General features: G+C 42.2%; 1 long non-coding RNA gene across 1 annotated transcript in view; it reads left to right on the forward strand.

The window, feature by feature from the left end:
- Window positions 1-18,956, forward strand: part of LOC148366507 (uncharacterized) — a 128,324-nt gene extending 109,368 nt beyond the window's left edge. Inside the window, exon 3 of the long non-coding RNA XR_015850588.1 lies at window positions 18,841-18,956. This is a non-coding gene — a long non-coding RNA (uncharacterized LOC148366507). The remainder of the gene's footprint in view (window positions 1-18,840) is intronic.
- The last annotated feature ends 1,293 nt before the right edge of the window (window positions 18,957-20,249 follow it).

Below are 20,249 nucleotides of genomic sequence, written 5' to 3' on the forward strand. Positions count from 1 at the left end.
ACAGCTTGCCAACATCATTTTTGCCGTTCCATGTATTCTGTTACTCCCCAAGCCCGCACAAAATGTAGTCATTTTATTCATATTTACATGGAACGGCAAAAATGATGTTGGCAAGCTGTTTAGATTGATTTTCATTTTGTTTCTGTGGCATTTGATGTTTGTTTTGCCGGAGATCAAAGAGATCCAAGCCAGGAGAGAAAGCTTACCACGTGTTGTGAGTCATCATTTTATTCAGATTTAGTTTCATTTGTCTTTTATTAGCATATTTGGTATTGGAGTCATCCAGAAGTAATTGAAAGTAATCCAGTTAAAGTAACCCTGCCTAACCCTGGTTATTTACATATTCTTTCTTTTTAAACCGTTCTATATAATTACCTTGTGTTATACTCTATTCTTTTACATCTATTATATTATCATTATTGAGAGTTTGTGTTTCTTGTATATATCATCTCATCTCATTAGCTGTACCGCTTATCCTCATTAGGGTCGCGGGGGGGCTGGAGCCCATCCCAGCCATCTCCGGGCAGTGGGCAGGGGACACCCTGAACTGGTTCATGTTTATGGTTTATACTGGCTGAATACAAATAAAAGCAAGCAATCAACCGACTAACCAACCAACCGACCGACCAACACACCAACCAACCAACCAACCAACCAACTAACCATCAGGGTTGGGTAGGGTTACTTTAACTGGATTACTTTCAATGACTTTTGGATTACTCCAATACCAAATATGCTAATAAAAGATAAAAGAAACGAAATAGGAATAAATTGATGACTCACAACACGTGGTAAGCTTTCTCTCCTGGCTTTGATCTCTTTGATCTCCGGCAAAACGAACATCAAATGCCACAGAAACAAAATGAAAATCAATCCAAACAGCTTGCCAACATCATTTTTGCTGTTCCATGTATTCCATTATATTCTATATAATTACCTTGTATCATACTTTATTCTTTTACATCTATTATATTATCATTATTGAGAGTTTGCGTGTCAAATTATTTCTTGTATATTTCATCTCATCTCATCTCATTAGCCGTACCGCTTATCCTCATTAGGGTCGCGGGGGGGGGCTGGAGCCCATCCCAGCCATCTCTGGGCAGTGGGCAGGGGAAACCCTAAACTGGTTGCCAGCCAATCACAGGGCACACGGGGACAGACAACTCACTCGCGCATTCACACCTAGGGACAATTTGGACTGGCCAATTCACCTGAAATGCATGTTTTTGGAATGTGGGAGGAAACCTTCATGTTTATGGTTTATACTGGCTGAATACAAATAAAAGCAAGCAATCAACCGACTAACCGACCGACTGACCGACTGACACACCAAGACACCAACACACCAACCAACCAACCAACCATCAGGGTTGGGTAGGGTTACTTAAACTGGATTACTTTCAATGACTTTTGGATGACTCCAATACCAAAGATGCTACTGAAAGACAAAATAAACTAAATATGAATGAAATGATGACTCACAACACGTGGTAAGCTTTCTCTCCTGGCTTTGATATCCGGCACAACCAACATGAAATGCGACAGAAACAAAACGAAAAGAAATCCAAACAGCTTTTTGCCGTTCCGTGTATTCCGTTACTCCCCAAGCCTGCACAAAATGGAGTCATTTTATTCATATTTAGTTTCTTTTGTCTTTTATTGGCATATTTGGTATTGGAGTAATCCAAAAGTCATTGAAAGTAATCCAGTTAAAGCAACCCTACCCAACCCTGTTTATTTATTCCGAGCAACGCACGCAGAGGGAGGCCATTCCTGCTCGTCGGTCACTTGGCGACTCACTTGAGCGGAGGCGAGGTGAGAGGAAGCCAACTTGAAAGTCTTTACATGGGGATTAGTTAAGAAAACACTCGGTGAGGATAATTACACATTCGTCAGTGTACTTGGCTGTAAAAGGGAGTGAGTCGGCTCGTCAAACGACAAGGAAAATGTCACTTTTCCACATTAGCTGTCACGTAAAGGGTTTTAAAGTAGGACATATGGGCGGTTTTGACGTCTGGGAATTTGACCATTTGCAGTGTTCTGGTTTGCCCGCGTCCCTGCGTCATAAACGCATCATTTTTGCTGGGGACGCACATTTTTCGACACAAAATTGTCATTATCGTTTTTTAACAAAGATTTACCGCACTCCAAACTTTTCGTCAGGCAGATCCGCCATTGTTGTTTTGGTCTCGCGGTTCGAGTTTTCGTCTGCACGCCGATCTCGAGTTCGAGTTGTGTAGCGGAAGTCCGTCTTATTTTAGAGAACCGGCCTTTTCGGCTCAACTCATTAAAGAGCCGGCTCTGAAACGGCTCACTTGCTTTGATGATTGATATTACGAATTATGTTGTATAAAGAAGTTAAGACAAAAAGGAAGTATAAAAGGAGAAAATAAAAAAAGACAGGTTTGTGGTTATCCCTTTACCAACAATAACTTGATGCAGAAAATGAATTCATAATTTGATGATTAAAACTGAATGAATATATAGATTTATATTATATATTTGTCGCACATTTATGATTTTAACCTGGATAAGACAACATTTTGGGGAGCCATAGATTTCTGTTGGGACCCATAGATTTTTGAGCATCACTTTTCACAGGTCAAATGAACACTAAGTTACTACGCGTGTATAGTTAGATACTTTATTCATCCCTATATCTATCTATCTATATCTATCTTTTTTTGACAATATTTCTGTATTATTTGTAATTGCAACATCCATTGACGCCTGGTCATCCTGAAAGGGGGATTACCACGTGTGCGGTCCCTTCTCAAGGTTTTTTCATCCTCATGTTGAGGTTTTTGAGTTTTCCCTTGCCCTCATGTTGGTTTCAGATCAGGGGATGGTGTCATAATAGTCTGTAATAATAGTCTGTGCAATAACCTGTGCAGCCCTTTGAGACTCTTTGTGATTAAGGGCTAAAAATGACTTAACTTGACTTGAATCCCCTTAGGGAAATTTACACTTCCAGCAGTATCCTTGTGTTGTTTATTAACAGATGAACAGGATGGCCTCGGGGTGCTGTGTTTGTAGTTTAGCAACAGCGGAGTGGATGACGTCACACGCTAGTCTAAAAGTTCGACGTCCCTGCAGCAGATGGAAATCTTTGTGCCCAGGGTTACACCACCTCGTGGTTAATTAGATAGCGAGTCCGCCTCCTCTCCGCTTCCTGCAGGCTTTTGTGTCTCTGTCTGCCCTAACAGCGCTTAAGCCGGGTAGCTCCAAGTTAGCGTCCGGGATGCTAGACGTGAGCCAGGTTTCCGTAAAACACAGCAAATTGCAATCCCTGTACGCTTTGATGCTTTTCACCAGCACAGCCAGTGTGTCGGTCTTTTTTGGTAGAGAGTTCACATTTCCCATGATTACGGACGGTACCGAAGGCTTATAACACCCTTAGCCGCTTAGCCTTAGCTCTGGCTCTGCATCCACGATAGGGCCCCCTTAACACGCCGGCACGAGAATTCTTCAGGGCAAGGAGTTGATTCCTCGAATAAACTTGTTTTTGTGCGTTAAAACCCATAACCTTAGGATAGAAAGTCATCCAAAGTGTAGTTGTCAAACGGGACGAAAAACACAGAAGATGGAAGCAGACACTTTAAACAATAAAAATGTCTGTGTCTGTATGTGTCTCTATGTCTGTCTGTCTGTGTGTGTGTGTTTCTGTGTGTCTGTGTGTCTGCCTTTGTCCCTCTCTGTCTCTCTCTCTGTCTCACTCTGTCTTTCTCTGTCTCTCTGTATCTATATATCCATTATCTGCACCGCTTATCCTGAGTAGGGTCGCGAGGGGTGCTGGAGCCCATGCCAGCTATCTTCTGGCAGTGGGCAGAGGACACCCCGAACTTTTTGCTAGCCTGTCGCAGGGCACACAGAGACAGACAACTCACTCGCTTATTCACACCAAGGGACAATTTGGACTGACCAATTAACATGCATGTCTTTCGAATGTGGGAGGAAATCGGAGTGCCTGGAGAAAATCCACATGTTATCTCCGCACAGAAAGGCTGGTAGCTGGATTTGAACCGGGGACCTTTAAACTGTGAAGCAATCATGCCTACCAGCGATCCACCACCCTTAAATTTCAATTCCGTTGTAACCTTAGACAAAACTGGCAAATGCATCCATGTTAGCAAAGCTTGTGCTTCAAGCGCAATCTACAAATAAGACGGTGGCCTCCTTGGCCTGGACCAGGAGTATCAGTAAACATAGTGCGCAAGAGATCCCACCATAATTGGAGTTCATTCCGGTCAAGGGGAAGAGTCACTGACATGCTTGTTGAGCAGAATAACAAATGAAGTGTTACCGCTTCAATTTTCCATATGCGTTCTGTGTTTCTGGCAACCTAAGTGGCTGCTCAATTAAAGGTCTCCATGAATTTTCAATAGTATGCTCTCACAGTGTCAGAATGAGTAGTATAATAAAGAAGTTCCAGAACCAGTTGTTTTGGGAAAGTTGGTAGTTCACTAATTGAGCATGGTAGTACTTCTCCATACTGTGGGCAATACTGGGAATTTTGATATTGATCCGATTCAAGTAAAAATAGGATAAATCACGATAAATCTCAGAACCAGAACAGAAGATAGACCCAAACGCGTAACGTTTCACAGCAAACTTTATTGCGGAAGCTGAGAAGTCAGGTATGGGAAAGCAAGCGCCAGCAATCCGGCGATCGCTGGGCAGGAGGAACAGGGAACGAGTTTGGTAGCCGAGACGGGCGATCGGAGCGTGGTCGATGGGCAGAAACGAGTCGAGTAGCCGGGACGGGAGATCCGACTTTTGTCGGTGGGCAAACACGGGTCGGGTAGCCAGGGCAGGAGATCTGAGCGTATTCGGAGGAAGGAACAAGTCACCGAGCCGGAAACGATCGGGAAGCCATGGGCAGACGAGCAGGATACAGGTAAGGACGGGACAGACGGGAGCTAGAGTCAAAAAGTGCTTGCCTTGCATGTGCGGAGGTTTGCTGATGGACTTACAAGGAGTGAATGGAAGTGTTGAGTTTAAATAGGAGGTGAACCAATCAGGCACAGGTGACAGCAAAAGGGTAGTCATGACAATAAACACTGCACCAAGTACAGTTTAACTTTTATCAAATAACTACAATGCAAACTTGAGTAGTATAAGAAATAAAAATAAATATTTCCATTACAACAATTTCAGAGCAATAGTCAAGCTAGTCAAACCACAAAAGAAGCACTGTAACTGCAATACTAATACCACAATGCCAAGGTGTCAACTATATTAGATTTGAAAGTCCAAATAGTGTAAACAATGTAATTTCTAAAAACCTTTATCTCTTTAAAAATAAAGTACTTTCAGTCATCAACTGATTCAGAACAAAAGTCATGAGAGTCAAACGGAAAAGAGCAGCAATATAATGAAAACACAAATACAGTTTAAACATTTTCAAATCGGCCCAAAAAAATGCCCTCCGTTGCACAATATTTTGAAAAGAAAGTCAACAGTGCAAATAAATTGTAAACACAATTGGATGTAATTTGAAAGTTATAACTTATGTATAATCTTACAATCCACTAACACACGCATACATGCACACACACGCTTCTTTAAAATATTCGCCATGAGTAAATGGTTTTCCGTGCTTTGCTATGCAGTGAGCAATGTGATAACTTGTTTCAGTGGTGGCGTTTGTAGCAGTGATAAAAGTTTTCAGGGTCTGTGTTTATTGGCCATACCTGGACACTGCGCCTTTAATTGTCTCCGTCTTGTCAAACTCATCCTTGAATTCATATTCATGTTTCATCTCGTAAAGACGTTTAACACTTGCTGTGCGAAGAACAACGCTCTTGAGGCATAATGCACAAAACAGCACGGTCATTTTTTGCACAAAGCCCCATTCGTCTGTCCACGATGGCTGGAAAAAACAAGATGTATTTCGCTCCAGGACCCGTCATGATTCAAACACACATGAAGCAGAGGAGGAGGGGCGCTACTGTAAACACGGCGCACAACTGAAAATGTCTACATTTCAGGTAAAAATGCGCATTTAAAAAAAATAATCATTCATATTTTCTCGTGCCACTGGTTAACCCCTTGCGTGCCACTGCTGGCACACGTGTCATAGGTTGCCGACCCCTGGTATAGATAATACGAACATTTGGACCAGGGTTGTTACTCTTTCACTAGAATTCAAAATCATAACAACATGAAGGACCAAAACTGCTCAAAATATAGATAAAACATACAGGTCAAAAAAATCTGAAAATAATTCCAAATAAATGGAAGTAAAAAGTATTACACAATAAGTATTTCAGAATGAAAATTTCTCATCTCTTTTCATTTTGACTTTGATTTACGTTTTCGTTTGTTAAAAATGTTTTCAGTCTCTGTCGTCCCCATAAGGACCAAAAAACTGTATAAACATTTGCAACATAGTTTTACACCTAAAGACTGTGTACTTTGGCTCATTTGCAACTATTTAAAAGAATGTACGCGGTAAATGAGGTAATGATTAACTCACAAATGTTTATCTTCACGTTCCAGGAGAGAAGATGGAATAAAAAGGCTGTGTGAAGCTATTAGCGAGAGCTGTTTACGCTTCGTGATTAAGAGATAAAGGAAACGGCAGTGTGTGTGATTACGATATAATGTGGCCGTTGATAGAGTTCAGTCATTTACAGGGTTGGGTAGGGTTCATCTCATCTCATCTCATTAGCCGGACCGCTTACCCTCATTAGGGTCGCGGGGGGGCTGGAGCCCATCCCAGCTATCTCCCGGCAGTGGGCAGGGGACACCCTGAACTGCTTGCCAGCCAGTCCCAGGGCACACAGGGACAGACAACTCATTCACACCTAGGGACAATTTACCTGACATGCATGTTTTTGGAATGTGGGAGGAAACCGGAGTGCCCGGAGGAAACCCACGCAAGCACGGGGAGAACATACAAACTCCGCACAGGAAGTCTTGAGCTGGATTTGAACCCACGACAGGTTCCCATGACATGAACTGTGCCGCACAAGCGCTAACCACTGCCCCGCCGTGCTGCCCCTTATTTTAACTTGATTACTTTCAATGACTTTTGGATTACTCCAATAGCAAATATGCTAATAAAAGACAAAATAAACTAAATATGAATAAAATGACAAAATTTTGTGCAGGCTCGGGGAGTAACGGAACAATCGGAACAGCAAAAATGATGTTGGCAAGCTGTTTGGATTTATTTTCATTTTGCTTCTGTCGCATTGGATGTTCGTTTTGCCGGAGATCAAAGAGATCAAAGCCAGGAGAGAAAGCTTACCACGTGTTGTGAGTCATCATTTGATTCATATTTCGTTTCTTTTGTCTTTTATTAGCATATTTGGTATTGGAGTAATCCAAAAGTAATTGAAAGTAATCAAGTTAAAGTAATTCTACCCAACCCAGGTCATTTAGTCTTTTGAGTAAATCTTTATGCCTTGAATGCTTTTAGCTATGGTGCATAAGATATAAAAAAATGAATTTTTGGGAACCCTTTGCAAATATTGAATTGAATTCAATGTGCAATTTAGATAATGCTAACCCAGTTAAAAATGAGCTATATCTTATAGTTTATAGAACAATGGATCATTGATAGGCAGCACGGTGGCGCAGTGGTTAGTGCGTGTGCGACACAGTTCTGAGGTCATGAAATCGAACCTCCTGTGTGGAGTTTGCATGTTCTCCCCGTGCTGGCGTGGGTTTCCTCTGGGCACTCCAGTTTCCTCCCACATTCCAAAAACATGCATGTCAGGTTAATTGGCCGGTCCGAATTGTCCCCAGAGCGAGTTGTCTGTCTCTGTGTTCCCTGCGACAGGCTGGCAACCAGTTCAGGGTGCCCCCTCCCATTGCCGGAGATAGCTGGGATGGGCTCCAGCACCCCCGCGACCCTACTAAGGATAAGCGGTACGGATAATGGATGGATGGATAGATAATTGATGACATCAGTAGCTTTGGCATCACTTCAGGTTCAGAACAGAAACAGGACCCATTTGCGTTACGTTTCTCACAAGTTTTATTCAAGGAAAGATGAAGGGCTGCACCCACAATCTGGTGTTCGCTGGACACAGGAAGCAAGTCGCTCTCCTACTCGGACTGTGCTCCAAACGCGGAAGTGGATCTTCCGTGACGAGCGATGGCGGTGTCAGGGACGGAAAAAGCGGGTTGGTACCCGGGACAGGAGAGCAAAAACGTGGTTGGGGTCATGAGTGAGTCGTAAGCCAGAATAGGATAGAAGACTTATTTGGCGGACAAAATGAGGTCAAAATCCGGGACGGGAGAGCAGACCTGGTCAGGAACAAAAACGGGTTGAAGCCAGGGACAGACGGGAGCAAAAAACAGAACAAGTGGGAGTCAGGGTCAAAAAAGTCTAGCCTAGTGTTCACTGAGGTTCGCAGACGGACTGACAAAAGGGTACAGACAGGACTGGGTTCAAATACTGACAGGGAGCCAATCAGAGTCTGAGGCAGTTGGCGTCAAAGGAGCGGGTACAGCTGATTCACATCAGTAATCATGACAGAGATTAAAGAGCAGCTTAGAATGGAACCGAAATGTGCGAAAAATGTAAAGTTACTTCTTGTTCCACTGAGAGACTGAAGAGATCATCTCTTCCTCATGCCATGAGGCTCTTGAACTCCACCCGGGGGAGTAAAAGCCCATATTAAACCCCACTCCCACATTTGCATGTTACCCTATTTTTATTACAGTGTGTATTTTCCGAAACACTATTTAAATACTCTATATTGGGTATTTTTGTATTCTATATATTTTATTTTATTATTTTATTTTTCAACACAAGGATACTGCTGGAAGTGTGAATATCCCTATGGGGATGAACAAAGTGTGGATCTTCCATGACGAGCAATGGCGGTGTCAGGGATGGAAAAAGCGGGTCGGTAGCCGGGACGGGAGAGCAAAAACATGGTCGGGGTCGTAAGCGAGTCATAAGCCAGAATAGGAGAGAAGACGTAGTCTGGGACAAAAACAGGTCGAAAGCCGGGATGGAATAGCAGACGTGGTCAGGATCAAAAACGGGTCGAAGCCAGGGACAGGCGGCGGCAGAAAGGCTTTCCTAGTGTTCACTGAGGTTTGCAGACGGACTGACAAATGGGGACAGACAGGACTGGGTTCAAATAGTGACAGGGAGCCAATCAGAACCCACGGCAGTTGGCGCCAAAAGAGCGGGCACAGCTGAGTCACATCAGTAATCATGACATTACTAGCTTGGACCGACTAAAGCGAGTAATTTATGGACGTGTTCTCCACAGGAAAGTATTTCAATCTCGCCCCAAATTATATATTTTCGGTGGACTTGTGTCAACTGTAGACGATTCATGCGCTTACTGTCGTCTTTTTCTGCTTTCTCATCAACTGCTACCTCAGCGTGAGTAGACAGGAAATGAGTGGGGGATAATGACGTGATTTTATGTTATAAATGAAGAAGTCAAATTCCAAAAGTGATCAAGAAATTTGCATTCTAATTTAGAAACCCCGCATCTTTCTAATTAGGTTATGATTAATGTGTCAAAAGTAAGTTGATTTATTACAACGACCATATTTAGTGTTCCCAGGAGGCTGATGAAACTTTTCATCTTTGTTGTTGTTTATCAAAGAGTCGGTGTGCATTATTTTACCACTAGATGTCGCTTTATGGTGCAGTCGTGCGGATTTGCGGTCAGGCTGGATTTTTTTCAGGCTCAATCTTGACTTCAGTTGCCTTACTCATCCTGAATTATACTGCATTGTATGATTTTTTTGCGGCTCCAAATATGCTTTTTTCTGGGTCAATATGGCTCTTTCAACATTTTGGGTATCCATCCCCTTTTCTAGGTGAGCCTTATAGATAGATAGATAGCTACTTTATTCATCCCCGTAGGGAAATTCACACTTCCAGCAGTCTACCCCGTTGTTTATTAACAGATGAACATGATGCCCTAGGGGTGCTTGTAGCGGAGTGGATGACGTCACGCTAGTCCAAAAGTTCGACATCCCTGCGGCAGATGGAAATCTTTTCTTTGTGAAAATCCAGGGATACACCACCTCGTGTTAACAAGTCCGCCTCCTCTCCGATTCCCCCCCGGCTTTCGTGTCTCTGTTTAGCGGCGTTGAAGCCGGATAGCTCCGGGTGGCTACACGTTAGCGTCCGGAATGCTAAACGTGAGCCACGTTTCCGCAAAACACAGCAACTGCGCTCCCTGTGCGCTTCGATGTTTTCCACCAGCACTCGATGATCTTATTTGGTCGTGAGTTCGCATTTACCATGATTACGGATGGTACCGAAGACTTATAACGCCGCTAGCCGCTTCGCTAGCTCAGGCTCTTCTTCCACGATAGGCCCCTTCATCACGCCGGCATGAGAATTCTTCAGGGCAAGGAGTTGATTCCTTGAGTAAAGGCATTTTTGTGCGCTAAAACCCATGTCCATAGGATAGAAGTAATCCATAGTGTAGTTGTCAAAACGGGAAGAAAAACACCAAAGATAGGAGCAGACAATAAAACAATAGGGCAGCTTCTGGAAAAGGCAGCCGCTCGTGGCAGCGCCGCTTTGATGACTTTTATAATACCTAAAACCATAAGTATTTAAAAAAAAAATCACCTATATATGACATTTTGTATATTGTGGCTTATTATTCAAATTAACATTGCTTTTGTTAATGATTGAAGTATTTATTACCACTACGAGGTGGTAGATAATACACACTGCCCCTTTAAAAAATCTAAGTCGGGTAAAAATAAAGTTATACATTTGCATATTCTCTTGGCTGTCCTCCAGGTTCCTTGGAAGTGTTAGGTTAATTGAAGACTCATTGTTTTTGGCGTGGGTATAAATGTTCATTTTGATGTCCAGGTTGGCGATCAGTAGCATTTTCTGTGCCAGGATTGCTCAAAGTTTACCCATGACCTCAATGAGCCCAAGCGGAATAGACCAAGGGTCAGCAACGTATGGCTCAGGAGCCATATATGGTTCTTTTCATGAGTACATATGGCTCTGAAAAATTAAAACGTGTGCAGTTGTTTGATATATTGTTACACAGAGATCTGATCGTCACGCATCATGATGGACAAAGGATTTGGTCCAGTATATATAGGACAGAATTTGTATTAGTTTACAGTTAAGGTGTCACACCAACAGACCCAGTTGTGACTGTAAATCGATGAATAATCCTCCATATGGAAGTTCATTAAACAATCTATGCTCACTGTAGAGATACTTTATGAAGAAAAGACACAGAACAAACTTTAACCCAGTTGTGACTGTAAATCGATGAATAATCCTCTATATGGAAGTTCATTAAACAATCTATGCTCACTGTAGAGATACTTTTTGAAGAAAAGACACAGAACAAACTTTAACCCAAAAGAAACATTTTACCCAAAAGCTGCAGCAAAGCACCCAGAGCAATTTGACTGGGTGAGCGGTACGAATGGGCAGAGTTTTCCAAAGAGCGTGCACACATTTTCTCCTCTGCAGTGCAATCTGCTGAACGTAAAATAGTGAAAGTAGATTGATATTGTCGTTTGCAGTATTTGGTGACATTTTTACAAAAGAACTTTGCTTGCACCTTGTTTTGAATCCATTATTTAGGAAACAGATGGCAGTCAAAATGAGCCTCAATAATCTTAAGTAACTGTGGGAATTTCAAGAGGCATTCTTTTTTCATATATTTTATCAAATCATCAAACCACATAGTCAAATAAAATTAGAATTAGAACAATTAGCTTTGTCTGGGGAGCGGGTTTGGTGGGTTTTACAAATTCTGTCTTAAAACGTACCGCATGGCTCCGTCTAAAAAAAAAAATACAAAATAAAAATAAAAATATATTTTCTTTTATGGGTAATATCGGTTCTTCACCCCAGTAATAGACGCTTTGCATGTGACATCACATTGCATTATGAGCGCCATGACGGACGGCAAAAGCCCCTGAGCGGACGGCAATTAAAATAGCAGTTGAGTGGAAATAAATATCAATAACCACGACAGAAGAATATAACCACCATTTTTTTCCCCATTGAGATTTCTTGCTGTGCCAACCGGTAAAGTTTTAAGCCCGATTTGGCCTTTTATCCCTTTTGATGAAGACAGAATACAGCGATGGATATCTGCAATCAATCGAAGGGACTGCCAGCACATAAAGTACTCCCGGTTTTGCAGCGACCATTTTTTACAGGTGTACGTTTTATACATTTCCAAGCAATTTAATTTTAAGTAGGAATGAGTCACGTCCAATATATTCAAAGTCAAATTTCTGATAATGAAGCCAAGAAGAGAACTCAATTAAAGACTGACGTGAGTGAACTATCCAACGTTAGATTTGCTTGTAGTGAACTCACTTTGGAGGATGTGAAGTAAAACCTAACTTGTTCATGGACAACGAATGGCATATCTACATTGAGGTTGTTTGACGTAATTGTATGTGTGTGAGTAGGTGCTTTAGATGAGCACTGGTGTATGGGGATACTCCATCTACAATATAGTGGGGCAGATTGTGTGGACTCAAGTCAGGTAGACCGGAGGTTCTGGTTGGAGATGTTCATACGAGAAGGAAGAAGGTATGGGTCGGTAGCTAGCACTGCTATCCTCAGTTTCTCTAAATAGCGCTCTTAGAGCTTTCCAAAAGCTGGCTTTTCTAATCCGACAGCCGCACAACATTCGTTTGACTAGTCATTTCGAATAGTGTTGAATAGTATAGCTTTAGTGTTGGGGTCTACTGTTTACCGGCCTCATCCAAGGTTTTGGGAATGAATTATCAATGTACCGTTTACCAAATTGTTCGAATTAGTGATCTGACTCCATTATCCAAACACAAACTACATTCACCCAACAATTTATGCGCGCTCGTTTCTTGAGGGAAAAATGAACAGGAAAGTCGACACTTGCACACAGGGGCAGATTTCATTTCATTAGCAATTAAACTAGGTGTACTCCATCGCTGACGGCCGAAGAAGCGACATTGGCGTCTGTGGGAAGCCTTCTTCTGAAGTCCTTTAGCTTTTTTCTTATATTTCCACGTCTCCCCGCAAGATGGTGTGCCGGCTCCTCCCATGGGCGTGCCAAGGAAGCCCAACGTGGGGCTTCTCAAAACAACCCCGGGCCTTTCTGCGTCAACAACGTCTGGATGTGCTGATGTGCTATCAGCAGTACGTCCCGTTCCTGTTAACAACCTCTTCCACCACTTATGCCTGCCCTGAACTTCCACAGCTCATTGAATAAAGGCACAGTCAGTAAATAACCATAGCATTAAACTCGATAAATGTAACTTGTATTCAATCGTATAAAATCCTTTATAGTCAAATGTATAAAATCCTTCAACGGGGAATTCTGTTTTCTACAGTTTACCGCCATCCGTCAAGCCGGCGGCACTTTTTTGTGGTTAGGGTTTGTAGAAAATTGGAGAGTTTGTTGCAAGAACAAACATTTTTTACAAAGAGAACGAGAGAAAGAGAAGGAGCAAGAAGCTATGGATGTCAACGTGTCATCACGATGGTACATAACTCGAAACGAACTTCTAAGAAGTATTGCAAGGCTCCTGATACCGTCTACATAAAGACGATGAAAACCAAAGACACTGATGTGTGTTGAGCAAGAATGGGAATAAATTCCGCCATGAAAGCGTCAACATTTAATATCCTCAGTTCCCTAACCCTCATTTCATCGAGTTAAAAGAAACGGTGATGTAACACGGTAGCAAACATGTCCCAGTTTTTGAACATCTTGCAGAAATCATCTTCGAAAATAACTCAGCAGTTTGAACAATGGATATCTCTCGTGTATGTTGTTCATTTAAAGCACGGGTGTTAAACTCGTGGCTCGCGGGGTCAAATGTGGCCATCTTTATTATTGTATGTGGTCCGTGGTAGCTTAAAATGTCTGAGCGTCTAAAAAAAAACGGGTCCAAAAAAATGCGTTGACGAAAAACTACATTTCCCACAATGCCTTTCGACTACGATATCCGCGAAATGACACCTGATGCAAATTAGTGGAATGAATGAATAAATAGGTTATGCTAAAAAATATTTCATTATTTCTTTATAGAATAGAATAGAAAAGAATATGCCTTTATTGTCATTGTTACAACATGGGGAATGCTGTGACAACGAAATTGGACGACTCCAGTTCCACATTTACAGTGAGGATAAGGAAACAAAGAGATAAAGGAACAAAGAACTAACTGTCTTTGTTGTAAGTAGGCTTTGTTTTCCTTCGGGGGGGTTGATGTGGGGGGTGAGGGACAAACAGAGTTGGTGGATACAACCGGAATGTTTGATGTTTGATCTTACATTACACATAGTCCAGTGTTTTTCCCGAATTGCTCAGTCCACATATTGAATGGATTTGGGAGTACAGTCCATAAACATGCCCGATTAAAGTCGCCGTCGACGATAAAGCTCCGTCGGGGTGTGCAAGCTGCTGTTTATTGATAGCAGCGGGCAGGAGATTTAGCGCTATGCTAACGTTAGCGTCCGGTGAAACGGTGAGCGGTGATAGCTCTGCATACAGCATTCATTTGTTTCCGTTTCATGCTCGTATCTGTCAGGACCAGAACGGAAACAGGACCCCATTGCGTTACGTTTCTCACAAGTTTTATTAAAGGAAAGAGGAAGGGCAACGCCCACGATGCGGTGTTCGCTAGGCGCGGGAAGCAAGCCGCTCTCGTACTCGGTTTGTGATCCGAACTGATTGGCTGCTTGTCTCTTTATAAACCCCCGTCTTCCTGTCACCCGTTGCCAGTCCGTCTGCAAACCTCAGCTCACGCTAGGCAAGCCCTGATTCTCTCCTGTCCTGATTCCTGTTTGATTCCCGGCTCCGACCCTTTTTCTGAACTTCACTTTTTTGCTCCCCTGTCCCGGGAAATACCACTTCCGCGTCTGAGTAACCTGCTTCCCACGATCAAAGATCTATGGATCGTGTGTACTCCCCTTTCCCTCCTTCTTAATAAAACTAAAAGAAACGCACGCAAGTGGGTCCTCTCTTCGTTCTGGTCCTGACAGCTGATATTGTCTTTATAATTTCACATACAAGCCGCACCAGACTATAAGACGCCCCCCAGGCCAAACTACTAAAAACTGCAACTTATACTCCAAAAAGTACAGCAGTTACTAATGTTCCCAGTAATTTTCCTTAGGGGTCTGAGCGTTCACACAAAGTCGGTGAGCAACGCTTGAAACAACAGTGAGCAACGGCAATCCCAAGTGTGGCAACTAAGTCATTATCAAACATGTCCAAAACTTGACATTTTGCTGAGTTTCCGGCAATCCAAAATTCGTATTCACTTTTGAATGAATTGACTCATGTAGTATTGCCTACAAACGTTGTTTGTTCTTACAATTCTTTCACAAAATATCAATTTATTTTTCCGTGTTTTTATCTACTTTTTTTTAATTCCTTTAAAACATTTTCATTGTGTTTATTTATTCCGAGCTGTTACTTTTTTCTTTTTGTTCTCTATTTACTTTTTTCCTACATTTCTTTCTTTTCTTTTTTCTGGCTTTTTTTCTAAATCTTTCCTTCTTTTTTTTCTCTTCTTTTTGTTTCTTTTTTTCTCAGCTTTTCACTACTTTTTCATTTTGGTATTTTTTTCTTTTTTGTTCTATTCCCCCCTTCCTTTAAATCATTTTGCGCATCATTTTACTTAATATATGGTCATGTTGGGACTAAAGAAGCAAAAACAACCCAAAGAGCCGTTTAGGACCCGAAAGAGCCGGTTCCTTTTAGTGAGCCGAGCCGAAGAAGCCGGTTCTCGACAAACTCTACTAACTTTACTCAACTTCGTTCTACTTCGACTCGACATCAAAATACCGCATTTTGGACACAACGTCAGGGGAACCCGTGTATTTTTACCATCATGCTCTGTAACTTTTGACTTAAGTCGCTTCTCAATTAGTAATTTTAAGCCCTGATTTTTGAGAGCTGGCTCGATTTTCACGTGCGCTGAGAATGTGCGAGCAGTGCAGAACTAACTAACTGGTAGTTAGAATTAAATCAGGCCCTTTAAAGACAGCCATTACGCTAATATGGCTTAAGGTGAAAATGAGTGTTACACCGTTGATTTAACGGAACCACATTTTGAAATTGGTTCCAGAATAGAGCTCTTTTCTTTCCCCTAGCTGTTATTACGACACCCCGCAACCACTGACTTCATTTTCACTCGACCAAGCTTCCGTTGTTGGTCTTTCCTGCCCCCCCCCTCGGTTATGACACCCCCTTATTCCTTCCAGTACCGTTCATGACTCTTTGTGTTCTGTTCTTTGTCAGGCTTGGCTTCCGGGAATTCATCGGGAGGATGCGGTACTTTCCCATCTCCCCCAAACATTGATCTGTCAATTATTCACATTATTACTCGTTGTTCTGCCCAGTTTTGCTAAGCACTATGTTGTTATGATTTTTTGGCCTATTCAACCTGATAATCTTTTCTCGTTTTTCTCTTTAAAGTCTCTATATAACCAGGGTTGGGTAGGGTTACTTTAACTGGATTACTTTTTTTGTTTCCTTTGTTTCTTTCTTTTCTTTTTTTCTGGCTTTTTTCTAAATTGTTCCAAAAACATGCATTTCAGGTGAATTGGCCAGTCCAAATTGTCCCTAAGTGTGAATGAGCGAGCGAGTTGTCTGTCCCCGTGTGCCCTGCGATTGGCTGGCAACCAGTTCAGGGTGTCCCCTGCCCACTGCCCGATGATTGCTGGGATGGGCTCCAGCACCCCCGCGACCCTACTGAGGATAAGCGGCGCAGCTAATGAGATGAGATGAGACAAACTTTTTCCTCTATTTCCCTGTTTTTTTTCTATTTTATTTCCATTTTTTAATTCCTTTAAAAAAATCTCATTGTGTTTATTTTTTCCCAGCTGTTACTTTTTTTCTTTTTGTTCTCTATTTACTTTTTTTCCTTTGTAACTTTCTTTTCTCTTTTTCTGTCTTTTTTTTCTGAAATTTCCTTCTTTTTTCTCTTCCTTTCTTTTCTTTTTTTCTCAGCTTTTCACTACTTTTTCATTTTGGTATTTTTTTTCTTTTCTGTTCTATTTCCCCCCCTTCTTTTAAATCATTTTGTGCACAATTTTACATAATATTTGGTCATATAGGGATGAAAGAAGCAAAAACAACCCGAAGAGCCCTTTTTCTTCTTTTTCTTTTTCTTTTTTTTTCTCCTTTTTTTTTTTTAATTCCTTTAAACAAATCTCCTTGTTTTTATTTTTTCCTAGCTGTTACTTTTTTCTTTTTGTTCTCTATTACCTTTTTTTCCTTTGTTTCTTTCTTTTCTTTTTTTCTGGCTTTTTTCTAAATTTTTCCTTCTTATTTTCCAAAAACATGCATTTCAGGTGAATTGGCCGGTCCAAATTGTCCCTAGGTGTAAATGAGCGAGTGAGTTGTCTGTCCCCGTGTGCCCTGCGATTGGCTGGCAACCAGTTCAGGGTGTCCCCTGCCCACTGCCCGATGATTGCTGGGATGGGCTCCAGCACCCCCGCGACCCTACTGAGGATAAGCAATACAGATAATGGATGGATGAAGTCATTTTGTGCATAATCTTACATAATATTTGGTCATGTTGGGTTTAAAGAAGCAAAAACAACCTGAAGAGCCGTTTAGGACCAGAAAGAACCGGCTCCTTTTAGTGAGCCGAGCCGAAGAAGCCGGTTCTCGAAAAACTACCGACTTTACTCAACTACGGTCTACTTAGACCTTAACTTCAACATACCGCATTTAGAACACAGTGTCAGGGGAACCCGTGTATTTTTACCTTCATGCACTGTCACTTTGACTTAATTCGCTTCTTAATTAGCAATTTCGAGCCCTGATTTTTGTGAGCTGGCTAGATTTTCTTGTGCGCAGCTTAGAGGGAACATTGTTCTGGACCTAAAATCGCCCCCCGGATGTAAATCTGAGCAGTAACTGTCCGTTTCCCCATTCTTCCAGTAGCTTGATTTGAATTCATGGCGCACGCGAGGCAAGCCTGCAAGCAGCAGGGCACCGCGCTCACACATTAAAGTTGCAGTCTGTCGCCCGCAGCTCTATTTTGCTGTTCATTTTTTTTGCTATTATCCATCTGCAATATTTCAAAGTCAGTCGGATAGCAATCACTTTTGGATTGTATTTTAATGAAAGATATTTTAATCAAATTAATTTGAGACAACAGTTTAAAAAATAACCTTTTTTGGTTGCAGTGATGTTCTGGTGAAGCACAGATTAGATTTACAAATGAATGCATACTCACCTACACAAGCAGGGATGGGTAGGGTTACTTTAACTGGATTACTTTCAATTACTTTTGGATTACTCCAGTACCAAATATGCTTATAAAAGCCAAAAGAAACTAAATATGAATAAACTGATGACTCACAACACGTGGTAAGCTTTCTCTCCTGGCTTTGATCTCTTTGATCTCCGGCAAAACTAACATAGAATGCGACAGAAACAAAATGAAAATAAATCCAAACATCATTTTTGCCCTTCCATGTATTCCGTTACTCCCCAAGCCTGCACAAAATCGAGTCATTTTATTCATATTTAGTTTATTTTGTTTTTTATTAGCATATTTGGTAATGGAGTAATCCAAAAGTCATTGAAAGTAATCCAGTTATAGTAACCCTACCCAACCCTGTTCACAAGAAGTCAGACGGACACAAATGCGGGATTCAAGTAAACCCTTCTTCTTCAAATTTTTGGGCATTTGGACTGTTCTTACTTTCGCCATTTTCATCCTAGAATCAAAGAAACCCTAAAGCATGCATGAAATCACTCTCATCATCTACTCCCCACATATTTTCCTCCAGCCTAATGCAATGGAAAAAAATACATAAATGCTTTTTGAACTCAGCTGAGCCTTTTTTGACCTTGACTTCCCACCTGTCCCGTTTTTTGCCCCCGTCTGTCCCAGGCTTCGACCCATTTTTGATCTTGACCACGTCTGCTCTCCCGTCCCGGCTTCCGACCTCTTTTTGTCCCCGACTACGTCTTCCCTCCTATTCTGGCTTGTGACTCGCTTCCGCCCTGACCACATATTTGCTCTCCTGTCCCGGCTCCCGACACGCTTTTTCCGTCCCCGACACCGCCATTGCTCGCTACGGAAGATCCACTTCCGCGTTCGGAGCACAATCCGAGTACCAGAGCGACTTGCTTCCCATGTCCAGCAAACACCAGATCGTGGGCGCAGTCCTTTCTCTTCCTTCCAATAAAAACTTGTGAGAAACGCAACGCAAATGTGTCCTGTCTACGTTCTGGTCTTGACACATACTTAATATAGAAAATATTTATTTTCAAATCTTTTAAGGACACCTCAAATTGATGCACCCCACTGATAAAGCAGAGAGAGTAGAATAGATTAAGCTTTCTTCAAAAAAAAATGAAAAAAGATGCATATACTTGGTTATAAGGTGTCAGAAGGACCCAAACGCGGGACACAAGGAATGTGGTCAAACCCCACCAGGGGGGGCACTTATTCAAACAGCAGTACCAAAAAACTTTACCGGCGAGAAGGGGATGTGGGCCTGGGAGATCTTGAGAGGGGCTTGTGAGGGAAACAAGAGAGGTGTCAGGACCAAAACGGAGACAGGACCCACTTGCGTACGTTTCTCTCAGTTTTATTGGGAAGAAGGGAAAGGATTGCACACACGATCCGGTGATCGCTGGTCGCGGGAAGCAGGTTGCTTTGAACGCGGAAGTGGTACTTCCGTGGTTGGCGATGGCAGTGTCAGGAGCGGAAAAAAACAGGTCAGTAGCCGGGACAGGAGAGCAAAAACGTGGTCGAAAGCAGAAAATGGGTCGAAGCCAGGGAACAGACGGGAGCCAAAACAGGAGTGAGTCAGGGTCGAAAAGCTTGCTTAGCGTAAGCTGAGGTTCGCAGACGGATTGACAACGGGTGACAGAAAGACGGGGGTTTAAATAGGGTCAGGGAGCCAATCAGAGTCCGAGGCAGTTGGCGCCAAAGGAGCAGGCACAGGTGTTTCCCATCGGTAATCATGACAGAAAGCAATATATACAGGGATCAGAATTTTCCGCGGATCCGCGGATTTCCGCTGTTTTTGAACCCCAAAGGCATTCCGACTTTTTCACTTTTTCTCTTGCGTAGCAAACAAATTCAAAATCCGACTGTCTCACTCTTTCCTTTATTGCTCTGGCGCACCCTGGCGGCCGTTAGAAAAATTAGCCGCATTGTCGCACAAGCTGCAGGGACTGAACTGCATTTGAACTTGCAGTATTTACCAAAAAATCAGTTATGTGGGCAAATTATTTTAATCTTCTAAAAATGTTACTTAAATGATAAATATAAGCATGGTCCGCCCTGCT

This window comes from Urocampus carinirostris, chromosome 5, assembly GCF_059441175.1.
Source record: "Urocampus carinirostris isolate Australia breed hairy pipefish chromosome 5, RoL_Ucar_1.0, whole genome shotgun sequence".
In the NCBI taxonomy this organism is placed as follows: domain Eukaryota; kingdom Metazoa; phylum Chordata; class Actinopteri; order Syngnathiformes; family Syngnathidae; genus Urocampus; species Urocampus carinirostris.